Source organism: Bombus impatiens, unplaced genomic scaffold, assembly GCF_000188095.3.
Source record: "Bombus impatiens unplaced genomic scaffold, BIMP_2.2 scf_0114, whole genome shotgun sequence".
Taxonomy (NCBI): domain Eukaryota; kingdom Metazoa; phylum Arthropoda; class Insecta; order Hymenoptera; family Apidae; genus Bombus; species Bombus impatiens.
The window spans coordinates 1936818-1951313 of NT_176533.1; the positions used below are offsets into that span (position 1 = coordinate 1936818).

Consider the following 14496-nt stretch of genomic DNA (forward strand, 5'->3'; position numbering starts at 1 on the left):
GCGCCGGCCACGCTCTCGCACTCCAGACAGACCCATAAAACGCTTTATATTCCTGCTCGCGAAGTACCAAGCCAGGCCAGTATACGCGAGTTTTCTAAGCGCGCGCACGCGCGCGCCAACCGCCCGAAAGGGAATAATAAAAGCGGAGTACGCGCGAGCTGGTAACCGTCCGCGCGAGACCACGAGATGCGTTTTGAAGCAACCTTCATTTTGAAATATCACGATTTTCTTTCCACCGTTTTGCTTGGTTGGAGAAAACTTTATGGGGTTTCGGGATGTTTCAAGGATGTTTGTAGGTGTTTGAGGAGGTTTCAACGAGTTTGAATGTTATTTGCAGTAAGATTTTTTCTTCTTGGTAGATTTAGAACAGCAGATTTCGTAAGCTTGTGTTTGAGAAGCTATGGTGGATGTGGAAGAGAGTTATCTGTGGAGACTGTTATTTCGTGGAGGCGATTGCTTTCATTTGAAATATCACGATTCTCTATTTGGCATAGTTTTGACTGATTGGAAGAAGGTTTTGGGAGAGTTTCGGATAGTTTGAACGGTTTCGGTAGGTTTTTGACAAGGTTCGAGTGGGTTTTGTGTTTATTTGTAATATGAAGATTTCCTTTGCGATGTTCCGATAGGTTTGCAAATGGGTGTTTTATAGATTTTTCAGGAGTAGTGGTAGAAGTGGAAGTGTGAAGACGATTGATTTCGTTTGAAGTACTACCATTGCAAAAGATCGTGCATTTTCATGGAAAAATCTCGGAGAACAGGTACTTTCCGAGGAAATGGCTCGAGATAGAACGATCGATAATGACAAATCAATCACCACAAATAAAACTCTCGAAGACAATCTTTATTCAGATAATGATTTAATTTTTCAGTCGATGAAATCACATGGAATTGATCAAATTATTCAAAGCAAATGAACCCAAAACGTCGGAGATAATCGAATTTCAAAGGAAGATCTGGGCGCTAGATAATTTTGGATTCTCTCGTCATGATACCTTTCTCGAGATAGGACGATCAATGACGCTAAAACGATAGTCACACGTCGAAATGTCTCGAAAACTGCTACTAATTTTCGTACTGATCGATCACATCGAATTAATCACATAAATTAGTGATTGATTCTTGACATTGAACGATTTATTCTAAAACGATCAATAAAATAAATGCCTAAATCAAAGGAAATTTGATTTCAAGAAAAAATCTGCAAGAACTGAGTTTCAAGGGAAAGTCCGTGAGAGTGAAGTTTCGTGAAAAAAGCTGGCCGAATTAGCATGCTTTTCCTTGGGAAAGAGCGCAGGATCGCGCTGCTTGCGACATGGAGCAATCGATAATCCTGGATGCTTCCGCTATGATGCCTTTCCACGAAGCTGTGTCATTGCACCAGCGCGGAGAGGAGAGACGGGTTGCATACAGAATAGAGGATGAAGGGGGCTAGGCACCCTCGTGCACGCATGCACAATGCTCGAGGAGGGTGCAACAACCTCCTCCACCTTGGACTAGGAAGAGGAGAAGGAGCCGAAGGAGAAGGACAGCGAGGCGACTGCCGAGGCGAGAGAATAGTCTGCCACGGTCTACAGTCGCGTTTTCAAGCACGCGTTCCTCGTTACTTGCGGTAGAAAGAAAGAGAGAAAAAGGGAGAGTGGGAGTGAAACGTTGCTGGAACGTTCGGTTGCTTTTTTCGTTGGTTGCGTTGGGGAACGTTAAGTTCTTGAGTCACTGGATTCTTTTGTTTCTCACTGCTTTTGTTATGGAGAACATTAAATTTTTGAGCCACGCAGTAGCCAAGTAGTTCTTATGTCTCGCTTGTGTTTGGTTCTAGCGATCTTCGCTGTAGGATATTTTAGATCTTTCAGTCTTTGGTCGCGCTACCTTCGTTTTTGGTGAATGATCTCTATTGATCGTTGAAAGCATGTTTGGAATTGATATAATTTTTTTTTTTTTGGATAATAGAAGATGAAAGATCTACGAGTAATTGATCATATATTTCCTGGCTGATAGAACATTACAACTTTAGATCGGTAATTATTATGTCCTTTTAGTTGGTGTTTAATTACTCTTTTTAGTTGGTGGTTTCATTGATCGCTATAGATCTCAGTTTGAAGTAATGTAATTCTTGGTTAATAAGATACCTTAGATTTTTAAATCAGTGATCATTGTGTCTCATTTTGGTTAGTTTTCCTTGATCATACAAATATTGAGATATCTTTAAACGCATCTTGTGAATATTCATTAGTCATAGGAATATTCCATCTTCGAGTTATTAATTTTTATGTTTAGTTTTGTTCATTGTAAAAGAGATTACACTTTGCCCTGGTGTTTTAATGGACACATATTCTAACTAAATTATCTTATCAGAAATTCCATTTCGACATCATTTACACAGTTTAATGAAGATGACGAGAAGGTGACCAAAAATTGGGAAACCAGAACAAGCTAAAATTCCCTGAACGCTTCAATATTTCATCGTTTTGCAATGTACACGATTCCCAAAACAAATAAAAAATACAACCTGTAACTATTTATTTTATTATTTACCTTTGTTATAACCGGCTGAGAAAGCTACGAGCAATCTGATGGCATGAAAAATCCCATCTAACCGTAATTCTAATTAGAAACCAAACAACGCGACAGAGTTATTACCTAACTTCAATAATAAATATAAAATAATAATAAAAATTTCACTGGCAAATGAATTTCGATAATGAACCACTTTCGACTGTTATTAATTTCATTTCTAATAACACCATAAAGCAAACTATAAAATTAGAATTAGAACGTCAGCATAGAGAAACCATTCTATCGAAAAGATCCACGATCCAAACGACGAATCAGCTCATCGTGCTTTAACAGCTCGAAACAATTCCTAGACAAAGGCTCATTAATTCGTCAATTGGAAACCAGCAATTAATAATGAAACGGAAGATGAAAGGAATCGATATCGCGTAATAATATTCATTAAATTAGCCGCACCAAAACGATAATCGATAGGAATGGCATGACTCACGGTGGCATAATAGGCTTCATACGGTGTCTTGAACGTTTATCCAGGCGTTTAATTACATCGGCCCTTTATCATGCAGATTAGAAAGGTGTCGATGTCGGATACGGTGTCGTTTGGGATTCTGACGCGGCTAATTGTCAAGCTGGTCGATTCGATGACGGGTCACCGACACCGATCCGGCGATGCTGGCGATCCTCACCGTTCTCGTCGTTGTCGTCGTTGTCGTTGTCGTTGTCGTTGTCGTTGTCGTCGTTGTCGTCGTTGTCGTCGTTGTCGTTGTCGTTGTCGTCGGCTTCTACACGCGAGCGGCAAGGGAATGCAGCCAGAGAGGAAAGAAAGCGACGAGAACTTCCTACGATCCGCGGACGTGCGGCGTCGCATATTTATCGGCCGGACTAGCAGTTCTACGAGACCTAAATGCGAATCGTGCCTTCTGTTCCATTCATGTCGCCAGGGGAATCGACCCGTGGAAATCGATCGAAGAAGACGGGATTCTAGCGGATTCTTGCATTTAAATTACATTTGACGCGCGTAATATGGTAGAACTATGCGAGTCAGTCATGTTCGAACATTTTACGAGTCGATTTTGAAATTTTTCACGGAATAATCAAATTTAGGAAAGATTTGTGCGTTAAGAGGTCAAACGGCGCATGGAAGATGTCAAAGGTCCAGAAAAATGGGCGCTGTCGTTATGCCAGAAATTTTAGAGACGGTCCATTTTTGACCCTTGTTACGCTTTTCTTGAGATTCTGGAGAAAGGCAAGAAACTTTTTATTTCCACGTGCATTATTCGACTATACAGCGTCTGGTTTTATAGCGTGCAAATGCGTTTCCTTATGTCGTGTACTCTAGTATATCATGTTTTTAATTTTTACTATTGCTTTCCATTTTACTGTTATTTAGATAACATACACGTAAGTGTATTTAAATTTATGCAGCTACGACAAACTCCGCGAAATCTATCGATTAGCCACGTTACACGAAAAACAAATCACGCGTAAATAATAAAGCTTCTTCTTTGTCGTGTTTCTACGTTTTATAGGCTAGCCGCTTGATATATATGAACAAATGGATACAAAAACTGTAGACTGTATGTAGTTTAGAATTTTACGTAGGATTTTACAAGAAAGTCTGGTCTGTGCCAACATTTTCCTTCATCACCGTATGCGCCATACAAGGGTTGAAAGAGTTGAAAGAGAGAATGTATTGGACAAGATACATATTACTATCAACCGGATACATTTTCATAATATTTTCTATATACTTGATGAAACTGAAATATTGTGATGGTAAAATCGGTCGGAAGTCGTTCAAGTTTACGTGTTTCGTGCGTTGAGACAAGATAAGGAGTTCGTAAAAAAAAATGTTATATGACGGACAATTTGAAAAACAGGTTCTGAAAATTCCTCGATGTAATGACATAATTTGCTATTTTTCATAAAACGCACGCATCTTATACAATATCAATTTACGAATAATGTTTACAACGAGTATGGGTACCGAGATTCGAGCAGCTTCTATAAGATGCCTATAATATCACGTGTACTTTATTTTGCTTCGATATTAACAGTTAGTAGGAATATTTGGTACATTTTGTCTACAGAATTTGGCTATTGTTCTATATTACGTTACTCGACATATGTTCAACATATCGATTTAATTCTAATCATATAGTGGAACGTGTCTAGGTATCCAAATATATTATACATGAGTGAATTGTCATAATCGCATTGATACGATGGAAATAAGGAATCTTTTCAGTGAAAAATGATATTAATTTTATAATTAAAATAAAACACCCACATGATTTTGATAATCGTAATAATGAAAAATCTGGATCGTTTTGATACTTTTCACAATTCTAGCGTTAACAGAATAAAGCAGAATAAACGACACAGAAGAATATTGAACAGAAGTTTCTAATTTCCTATGCATGAGATGGTTTGTTTGCGAACATATCTAAGCTTGTGGCTTTTCAACGAAATAAAAAACCGTATCATCCCAACTATGTTTCTCTATAAGAAAGTAGATTTTTAATCAGATTCTGAACGACCAATGTCAGAGTTTCCACATACTCGACATAGATTCCACCACGAGTTTGTCTCGTACACGGTGAAAATTCCAACACCGGAAAATAGATGTTACGGAGAAAGAGAGAGAGAAAAAGGGGGGAAGGGGTGGAGAAAGACGCGCCGGGGACAACGACCTTGCATTAGGTCACGGCCTTGACATCGTTTCGAGGAAATCTCGGTACGCTACTAATGCGCTAACAAGCAGCTTAGACCACGTGTGTGCATCAATCACACCAGCTGCGGGCTCGTTAAAACTACTCATCCAAGTTTTACGTTTCAGACATAATTATTAAAAATGTACATTCGAGTAAAAGTTATTAGCCAAGTGGCTACAATTACACTGGCCATAAAAAGCATTTACAGGTACATACTCTTATTTTCCAATGAAACGTTTCTCTATCAGGTCTCCACGTTTCACAGTATTACATTTTTGTAGTCATATGAAAGTACTACCAAACGATATGAAACTCGATACACTTGGACTTAATCAATTGGTATGAAAATGCTATGATAAATAAAATGGAATATGAATACTTTTTGTAACAATTTTATATATATATATATCGTACCTTGAAGATGCTACGTTTGTCAGGTCCAGTGTTTAAATGCCTTCGAAATTGCAAGTGGAAGAATATTTGTAAACGATGACATATGACTCTTACCTGAAAGCAGAAAAACACGAGGCGTTATGTCATTGATCGCTTGGTAGTTTTAAAGTGGATATAATTATTGCGACGAACATAATTCCTTGCGTCATTAAGGATAATTTAGCTCCTGGGCTTACATCATTCTGTAACCATGTTATATTAACCAGATTTTAGTGACGTTAATATCATCTAATATTAACGTTCCCTTATTAATCTTTTAGCTACTCTATTAAAAACTTCATTATAAATTCTATTCACTATACATGCTTATTATAAGTTCTTTATAAATCGACTCTTAAAGTTGTCACAATTTTCCTAATGCAACTAATATACACATATTATACACGTTAAACACGGTGGTTCATAATTGCATGTAAAATCACAAAGCGAAAACTTGTATTATAAATTCTACCTACTGATAATTCCAAACACATATATACACGTTACCAAACATATACAAACGATAGCTCGTTAAATTACAAAACGTTCACCACCTTCCGAGTCATTAATCGACTTTAATCTAATCAAACACTATAAACAAATTTACTGGACCGCTCTTTAAAGCAACAAAATTGCAGCTACGAACCAATTACCCTTATCCATATTCGTTCGTTCGCAAAGACGGAACATTTGCATCTGATAAACGGCCCAAGATTAGTCCCCATTCTCGAAGCAAAAGCCACAAAACCAACCAACGATCATATACGTGAGAGGAGAGAAACAGTTAGCCGAAGCGAAATACAGAGAAAGGGAGAGAGATCGGACAGCGATTTAGATAAACATCGAGGCACACTAGCGCGTGGCTATTCCGCGCATAAATCTCAGCCAGCACGGTCACGCGTTCGACACAAATTATCCTGTTCGCGGTACACGTGATACGTGCACAAGCAGACGGAAACGCCGGTAATGTCTGATTTCCCAATCTCGCGCCTGCCAGCCAGCCGGTAAAGGCTATCGAGGCCCATGAGCCTGCCCTCTCTGACTCATTGCCAGTTATCACGAAACTGGCAGCCGCTGATCTACCATAGGTTCAATGTACTTTCTCGTTTGTTCCCGCGACCTGGTAAACATCGCGGAATCAACGGAAGTTTTGCTTCTTTTAGGATCTAGGATCTGTAGATTTATGACACTCTCTGTCATAGTCAGCGTTGGTTTTGTTCATTTTCTTCTTCTGGATCAATTTCGTATTTTTGTTGTTTATTTGTTACAACGTTAAATGGAACAAATTTCTCTAATATAATGTATAATCGTGTTAGGTTTACAATGGGCACCTTGATTATGAAGATTGGTAGAAGCAGAGTCTAAGTAATTAGAAGCAGCCACTTCGAACTTAGACTTCTAATATCGAACAGTTTGATCTAAATGTCGACATAATTTTAATCAGACCTAGGAATCGACAGATTTCCAATAAAAACGTAGAAATTGACACGTGAACTAAAATTGTGAAATCAAGAGATTCTCAGGGTAAAGTCGAAAAATCAGAAATCAGATTCTCAACTGAAATACAGAAACCACCTGATCAAAACTTGACCACGTCAGTGTAGCTTCAACGATGATGCAGAAATCAACGTGTCAGACAATAATACCAACGACCCCGAAAATCAGCCGAGAACCAATGACCTCGACAAAAGCCTCGTGAGCCTCAGCAGGTTGTCCATTAAACATCACGAAAGCTCGTTTCACTTTCGTTGAAGCACGCGTCGGGTTATTTCCAAATATCAGTCCATTCGAACGACACAACGTCACGAAGTCTACCCTCCAACCCTTTTCATTCTACCGCTCGTTTCGTTCAATACGGTCGTTTCCTTCTCTCGTTTTCGCTAGCACGAAGGGCTTACGCGTTACGCTACGTGACACGAGAATCACGTTACACCCATATAACACGACCGCTAACGATCACGGCTAAACGAGCCAGCTACGTGACTAAATCACGAGCCACGCAAGTCCCGCGAGTCATGAACGCGACGACCACGATCCTCTCTCTGTCTGCATATCGACGTGGTAGATACTCTTCTACGCTGCCGGCGATACCAAGCAAGAAGAAGAGTGTGCAGCATGGTGAAAAGTGCTCGTTAGCATTTCCACGTGTATTGACATCTGCCGTGAATGGTGTAGGTTGTGGTTAGAGAATAGTAATACCCATGACGATGAGAGTGCGTAGAGGTGTGGACAGGTTGAGGGATGACGCAGGAAAATTCAAATTTCAACGTGTCGATTGGTATTCGTGGAGATTGCGTGTTGATCGTGCTTGGATGTCGTTTGTGATGTATCTATATGTGCAAGGTCCGACCGACTAACATGTAAAAGCGGAAACGATGTGATTCTTTGTGTAAAAAAAAAAAAAAAATATATGGAACAGAATTTTTTTCTCGGAAACAAATTGTCCCGTGAAAAAATTGTATTCCACGTTCTCAACTTATTTTCACGCGTAGAATAACCTCCTGTCGATTATTTAGTCCTGTCCAGTTCGAATTTAGCATTGTCAAATACTCTTGATAAATGTCGAAGCTCGATTTTCTTGGAAACTAATTCGAAAATGAAATAAATTTTATTCTACGTATTTTTCTTCTTTTTACACGAGCAATCACAACATTCCTGTTCTTGAATGTTCTTCTGTCGGACTTTGAATACACGTTTGTGTACGTTCTATCTTTGAAAACTGTTACGAAGGGAAAGATACGACGTGAAAGATATTTTTGAGATGCGAACAGGTGGAAGATTAATTGGGATATTCCGAATTCTTTTTGTGGAATCTGGGAACAGTTTGTCGATATTTGTAGATTTTTTGATTTTTTTAAAGCTATGAGTGTTATATGTAGGATTTTTTTGGAACTACGGTAGAGATAAAAGTATAATACCAAAGATAGTTTTATCTGCTAATTATTCATTTTGTGATCTAAATAAATGGATTATATATATATATTAACGGGAAGGTTTCGAATATTTATGAAAGTTAGAGATAATTTATTGGCTTTCTTACGCTGTTAGTTCCATAGATAATTTAACTGTGGGAATTGTAATAAAGATAAAGTTACGGTGTCTAAAATAGTCTTATAAATACTTGCCATTTAGATTCCGTTTCTGTTTCTAACAAAATGAAAAACAGGCCAGTCAGAAAATGATAAAATACAAACATCAACTCACAAAGTACCAATAAATCTGCAATTTTTAAAATTCTAACACTAACCACCTGACTTTCGCAGACATACCGAGTGCATTAATCTCTGCGTATAATAACGATCGCTGAGATCACCATTCCCAAGATTTTGCGAACAAGAAATCGAATTTCTAACTCTTGCAAAGATCGCTAATAAATCAATCACGAGAGAACAAGAAAACAATTTGCAACCGTACATACATAGCACGGGCAATTGCGGCAACGTGCAGGTAGGAATTTTGGTCGTGCGAGTAGCAATTACGTAAGTTTCGATCGCGCGAGCGATCACGCGAACTATAGATCGCTGCTGCGCGTGTTCTAAGGAAATTTTAGTCGCGCGAACGATCACGAGACTTTCAACGTTCTTTCGCCATTGCTATCTCAGAGGGAACGAGAGGACTGTTAACCCTCCATAACCGGATTTCTCGCTGATTATCGGAAAAAAGATTACGATTGATTGCAGTTTTTCACTCTAATAGAAAAACCGATAACGGCTTTATAGCGTTGTATCTATCAATTTAGTTATATTGATTGCTCGGTAGCTGCGCGATTGTATCGGTACTCTCGATATCTCTGAGGAATTGAAATGGTTTTATTTCGCCCTTATCGATCTAACTGTTTATTTTTCCTCCATTTTTCTTTTTTCTTTTCTTGATTTACTCTTCTATCTTTATTTTCACTTCTATCGGGTTGTCCGAAAAGTTTCTTTCGTTTAATGAGGAAATAATAGACGCACGACGTTTTTTGTTTTATATTATTTTGTCGAATTACGTACGATCCATTTTGTTCTGTTGAGATAAACACCGCGACATTTCACATACTTGGTTTCGCGTTTGCATAAAGCTGCACTGTCGTAGAAAACACGTTTGCGAAAGAAAGACACTTTTCGGGCAACCTAATATGTTTCGAACTGATATTTACGAGTATTAACAACATTCGTTTTAAATTATCATATGGGTAATAGTCATTTATATTCTATAATTTACTCTTGCAGTAATTCGTATAACATCTTGGAACAGAAATTATACCAATCTTGATAAGTATAATTCCGGTTTGTACGATGTTTTTATAGCACTGTTTGCAACTATATCGATGTTTTATATTGCTACGTATTACTGGCCGGGAAAAACAGAAAAACTAGAAAATGCTGTCAGATCATTGTCAGCAAAGGAGCATAAAATATTGTAAATGGATACTATAGAGCAAAACCGAATTAATACCAGGGAAGGTTAATCTAAAAGACCTGCAAGGTACATGAACCACGTGTCACAACGACGAAGGGCCAATCTCCGAATCTTAGAGCAAACGTATTAAATTCTCCCACTGAATTTGAAATTTCCAAAGCGATTAACCTCCGTGACCTTTACTTTACATAAAAGTTCCAATGAAACGAGCTGATACGAGCCACAAGCTGGAGCTATTAAGATCGTAAAAACTGTATGGAACGCAACGTTGTAATCATCGGATTTAAAATTCAAACTCGAATCGTATCGACATACGATCAACATACGATTAAATAAAATCGTTATCCGTGTGGATGTGTGCGTATAATTAAACAAAATATCTACTGCCGGGACAAATAAAATAAATCGGGGGAATCGAGGCCAAGATGGAAATCGAGATCGCGAAGCGTGTCACGAATTCAGTTTGGAACCGCGAGAATCACCCGGTAGAAGGACGAACGGATTCGAGGTGGACTGTGAAACGCACGAATACCAAGGACGAATCGCAGCACTGCCCCACATTTTAACCGGCCAATGCACATCTCGACCCCTTCGCCCGATGTTCAGCCAGCCTGTTCGCCGGAGGAACGCGCACGAACCACACGCTTGAACCCGCGACCCGGTGATCGTTCGACCCCTGGGGTCGGCTGTCCAACCGAACCAACGATTTCCGTGGTTTCTCTCGTCAGCCAGAGAAAAATCGATCGGCACAGATACATATGTGCTCTTCGTCTTGGAGAAAATGTAGTAGATTGAACTTATTAGATTGTTTCATAGTGGCATTTTATAGCGAAGAACTAGTTAATTTGATTGATTGAACGAACTGGTTCTAGATTATAGTTTAGCTAATTAATATGCGTATTATTTTTGTTATTTTTGGAGGAGATGTAATATTATATATCGAATTTATTAGATTAATTCGGTGGTTTTTTTTATAGAGAAGAAACGGTTCATTTGATTGATTTAATCTGATCGATTCCAGATTAGAATGTAGCTGATTTATATGCGTTTTATTATACTTAGAGAGAGGATAATATTATATATTGAATTTATTAGACTATTTCAGTGGTTTTTATAGAAAAGAAATAATTAAATTGTGATAGATTCGTCAGATTGACTGCAGATTAAAAACTCATAAACATATGTACCTTCTTTTGGAGAAATAATATATTGGATTTATTAGATCGTTTTTTACTGGTTTCTATAGGGAACAAATTATTAATTTGACGTATTTATAAGATTGACTTCAGAGTACAGAGTAGGTGAACAACTCTTTATAGAGTTCTAAATTCACTGCTTTGAATGCAGCGTTGAAACGACACTGATGTAATAACACGCGTAACATTTATTAGATGTTCTTTAATCTAATAAAAAATTCGTAGAATTTTATTTAGCAAGAAATAAGAACGGATGGAATATTATTGTTCGTTTTGAATCTATTCCTATTATATTCTTATTTTATTCGTAACTCGTAAGTAATGCATGTTTGCGAAATTTAAATGTAGATTCCAATTTCAATTTCAAATCGAAAATATACATTGAAATTCTAATATAAATTTGAGCTTCAATTTGAATCTTTCAAATTCAAATACTATATATCAGCCTTTTTAAAAATATGTTTCAAGATAACTGTATTAGAAATTGACAAAAAAGAAATAACATAATGCTTCGATATAATGACGATAAAAAGAAAATTTCTATTTTTCCTTGCAAGAAGTAAAACGCTGCTGAAAATTGAGAATTTGATTGGAAGATAACTTCGAGCTGGAGGCTCGAATGGAGCCTACGTCAACGACACGAGAAGCTGCAAGAGTTTTCTACGCTAATAGATACTATATTACAGCTATAACGAGAGAAGGAATCGTGGTCGCGAGACCGTTTGAATTTTACGGCCGTCCCTATTCTTCACGGCTATCGTATTTATGGTGCACCGTAAGAGAAACACAGTTCAAAGAGGTCTGTGCGAGTCCGATCGAGCCGGCCATAAATAATTCTCATCGCCTGAATTCGCTCTGATTTATAGTTAATTCAACTACACCTTCCTCTTAGCCAGTCGTTTTCCTTTCGCATATCTGCTTCTTTCTTTCCATCATCATTTTTCAATATTTTTCAATATTTTTTTTCTCTTTCGTTATTTATTGTAAAGAAAATTACTATTGAAGATTTCATACGTTAAAAATGATAATTGGTACTCCTTGTATTCTGATATCCTTGACCTGTTCTAACACTTACAAAATTGGCACAGAACTAGCACCTACATTTCACATCGATATATGAATAATAAAAATGACAGTTTGTATAAGCTCATTCTCAATCCTCCAACAATTCAGACGAACTTGTGTTATGAACAAACAGCTTGTATTATGAACTTGTGCGTGAAGTAAACAGACCTAACTCAAACCCAATTCATAAACTTTTAAATTAAGCTCAAATGCTACAAATAAATCCGTTATTGCTAAAAGTATGTATAAAACCATATTCTCATTAATAAAAGATATGAATTTGTATAAACACATCACCAACTCCCCAAGTAATAATGAAACCTAATACGACTCGCATACTTCTTCAAACTCCTACGAACAAAACTTTTCTGAACGAAGATACAAATTTCTATAAACCCATCCTCAATCCACCAATAACTAATAAGCAAACCTAACCCAACTCACAAACCTCTTCAAACATTCACAAATGAATGTTGATTCTCTACGTGGTCACTACCATCGTAAACCAATCAAACCTAACCCGACTCACATACTTCAAACTCCTACGAACAAAACTTTACTGAACGAAGATACAAACTTCTATAAACCCATCCTCAATCGACCAATAACTAATAAGCAAACCTAACCCAACTCACAAACCTCTTCAAACACTGACAAATAAATTTCGATTCTCCGCATGATCAATATCATGGACCAAACCCTCCGCTGCACATATACATATACTTGTGATTCTTCGCATCTGCCCTGTGCGAATGAAAGAGACCGAGAGGCCGAATAGAAGGAAAAAGATCGAGATACCGGTAGGCACGAGCCAGCAGCCGCGTATCAGCGTATCTAGGAGCCGGTGAATAGAGGCCACTCCGTGTATATTTTCTGTACGCGTGTCGGGACGCATTTTTACGTTACGTAGGACGGGAGGTATGTGAGGCCGGCTCTCTCGCCAGCCAAGCAGATAGATAGATAGCGTGCGCAGAGAGAGATTGTATCTGCGGGGTTCAGAGACCCCGTTCTACGTGTCTTTACGTATCTGTGTTCTATACTATATTACTGCATATGACTCTTACTACGCGTACACACATACATACACGCGTATACACTTCTTGCGCCATAACTTCGTGGACATGTACTGGCATAATACGTTCACGAGTGATAAGCAGCCACGCGGGCAATGTGTCTTGCCCTATCAGAGACTAATAACGGAATTGGTCAGTGTTTGCGTAGATCAGCTGGTTAGAATAACCGGCACAACGGGAGCATTGTAATCGTCGAGACGATAGTGTGAGTTCAGGAGGTTTGAAATGCTTGATTGTTCGTATCGGGCCGCTACGTCGAGAAAGATTTTATGGAAGTATTCAATGCAAAACATAATACATGAACATAGTGTAGTACATGTATGATGTACATACGCGACGACTGAAATTTCGAAAGATAACCGTCCATAGTATAATTGGTTTTTTTCTACTTATTTCACATCTTCGCGATGTTCTAGATAGCCTTGCAACGATTGTAAAAACAATTCTGAAATATTTATTTACTGATTACTGTTATTTCTATTTAATTATTTAACAGGTCTGTAAGATACTTTTTGGAAAATTCTCGAGTACGATATACTAAGTACGTACGATACTATAATATTAGAATCGGATTTAGAGTAACTAATGTGCCACATTCCAGAAGTGTTTTCTTTAGATAGGAATTATCTGGAAGATCAGAGTATTTAAAAATTGTCAACGTCAATTCACTCGAACCTAATATGTTAAAAGTCACTCTCGTCAAATAATCTCAAATTCCGCACATTAAACATATTGAAGCAACCCTATTCTCAATAAATACTCACAACAAAAGCTAATACATATTTACATTCTAAAGCACTAAAACATAACCACGAGATCTATTTCATTAAATGTAAATTGAATCTGAAACATAATATCGAACCTATCAATCCACCACTTATTTCCAACACTATGAACGCTATGTATATTTAAAACTATAACTATTTCAAGATTACATCTGCAACTTAAATTCCACTTAAACTTAATCTCAAACTCTCATTTACCAATTAATTCGATTAAACGCAACCAGCTTGTTACAGCTTGCTTACACAGTATCGATTCCAATTCATAAACTTCTTCAAACATTCACAAATAAATGTTGATTCTCTACGTGGTCACTATCAT

General features: G+C 37.7%; 1 protein-coding gene and 1 long non-coding RNA gene across 8 annotated transcripts in view; one reads left to right on the forward strand and one right to left on the reverse strand.

Annotated features, from left to right (window-relative positions):
* Positions 1–14496, reverse strand: part of LOC100745846 (ABC transporter G family member 22) — a 291784-nt gene that overhangs the window by 128521 nt on the left and 148767 nt on the right. For 3 of the 7 annotated variants that reach the window (XM_024364947.2, XM_003486478.4, XM_012380999.3), the window contains exon 2: positions 5640–5732. The exons of the other annotated variants lie outside the window; for them this stretch is intronic. The gene's annotated coding sequence lies outside the window, so the exon portion shown is untranslated. The remainder of the gene's footprint in view (positions 1–5639; positions 5733–14496) is intronic. 7 annotated transcript variants of the gene reach the window in all.
* LOC112212153 overlaps positions 7310–14496 on the forward strand; it is a 19193-nt gene continuing 12006 nt past the window's right edge. Inside the window, exon 1 of the long non-coding RNA XR_002945948.2 lies at positions 7310–7828. This is a non-coding gene — a long non-coding RNA (uncharacterized LOC112212153). The remainder of the gene's footprint in view (positions 7829–14496) is intronic.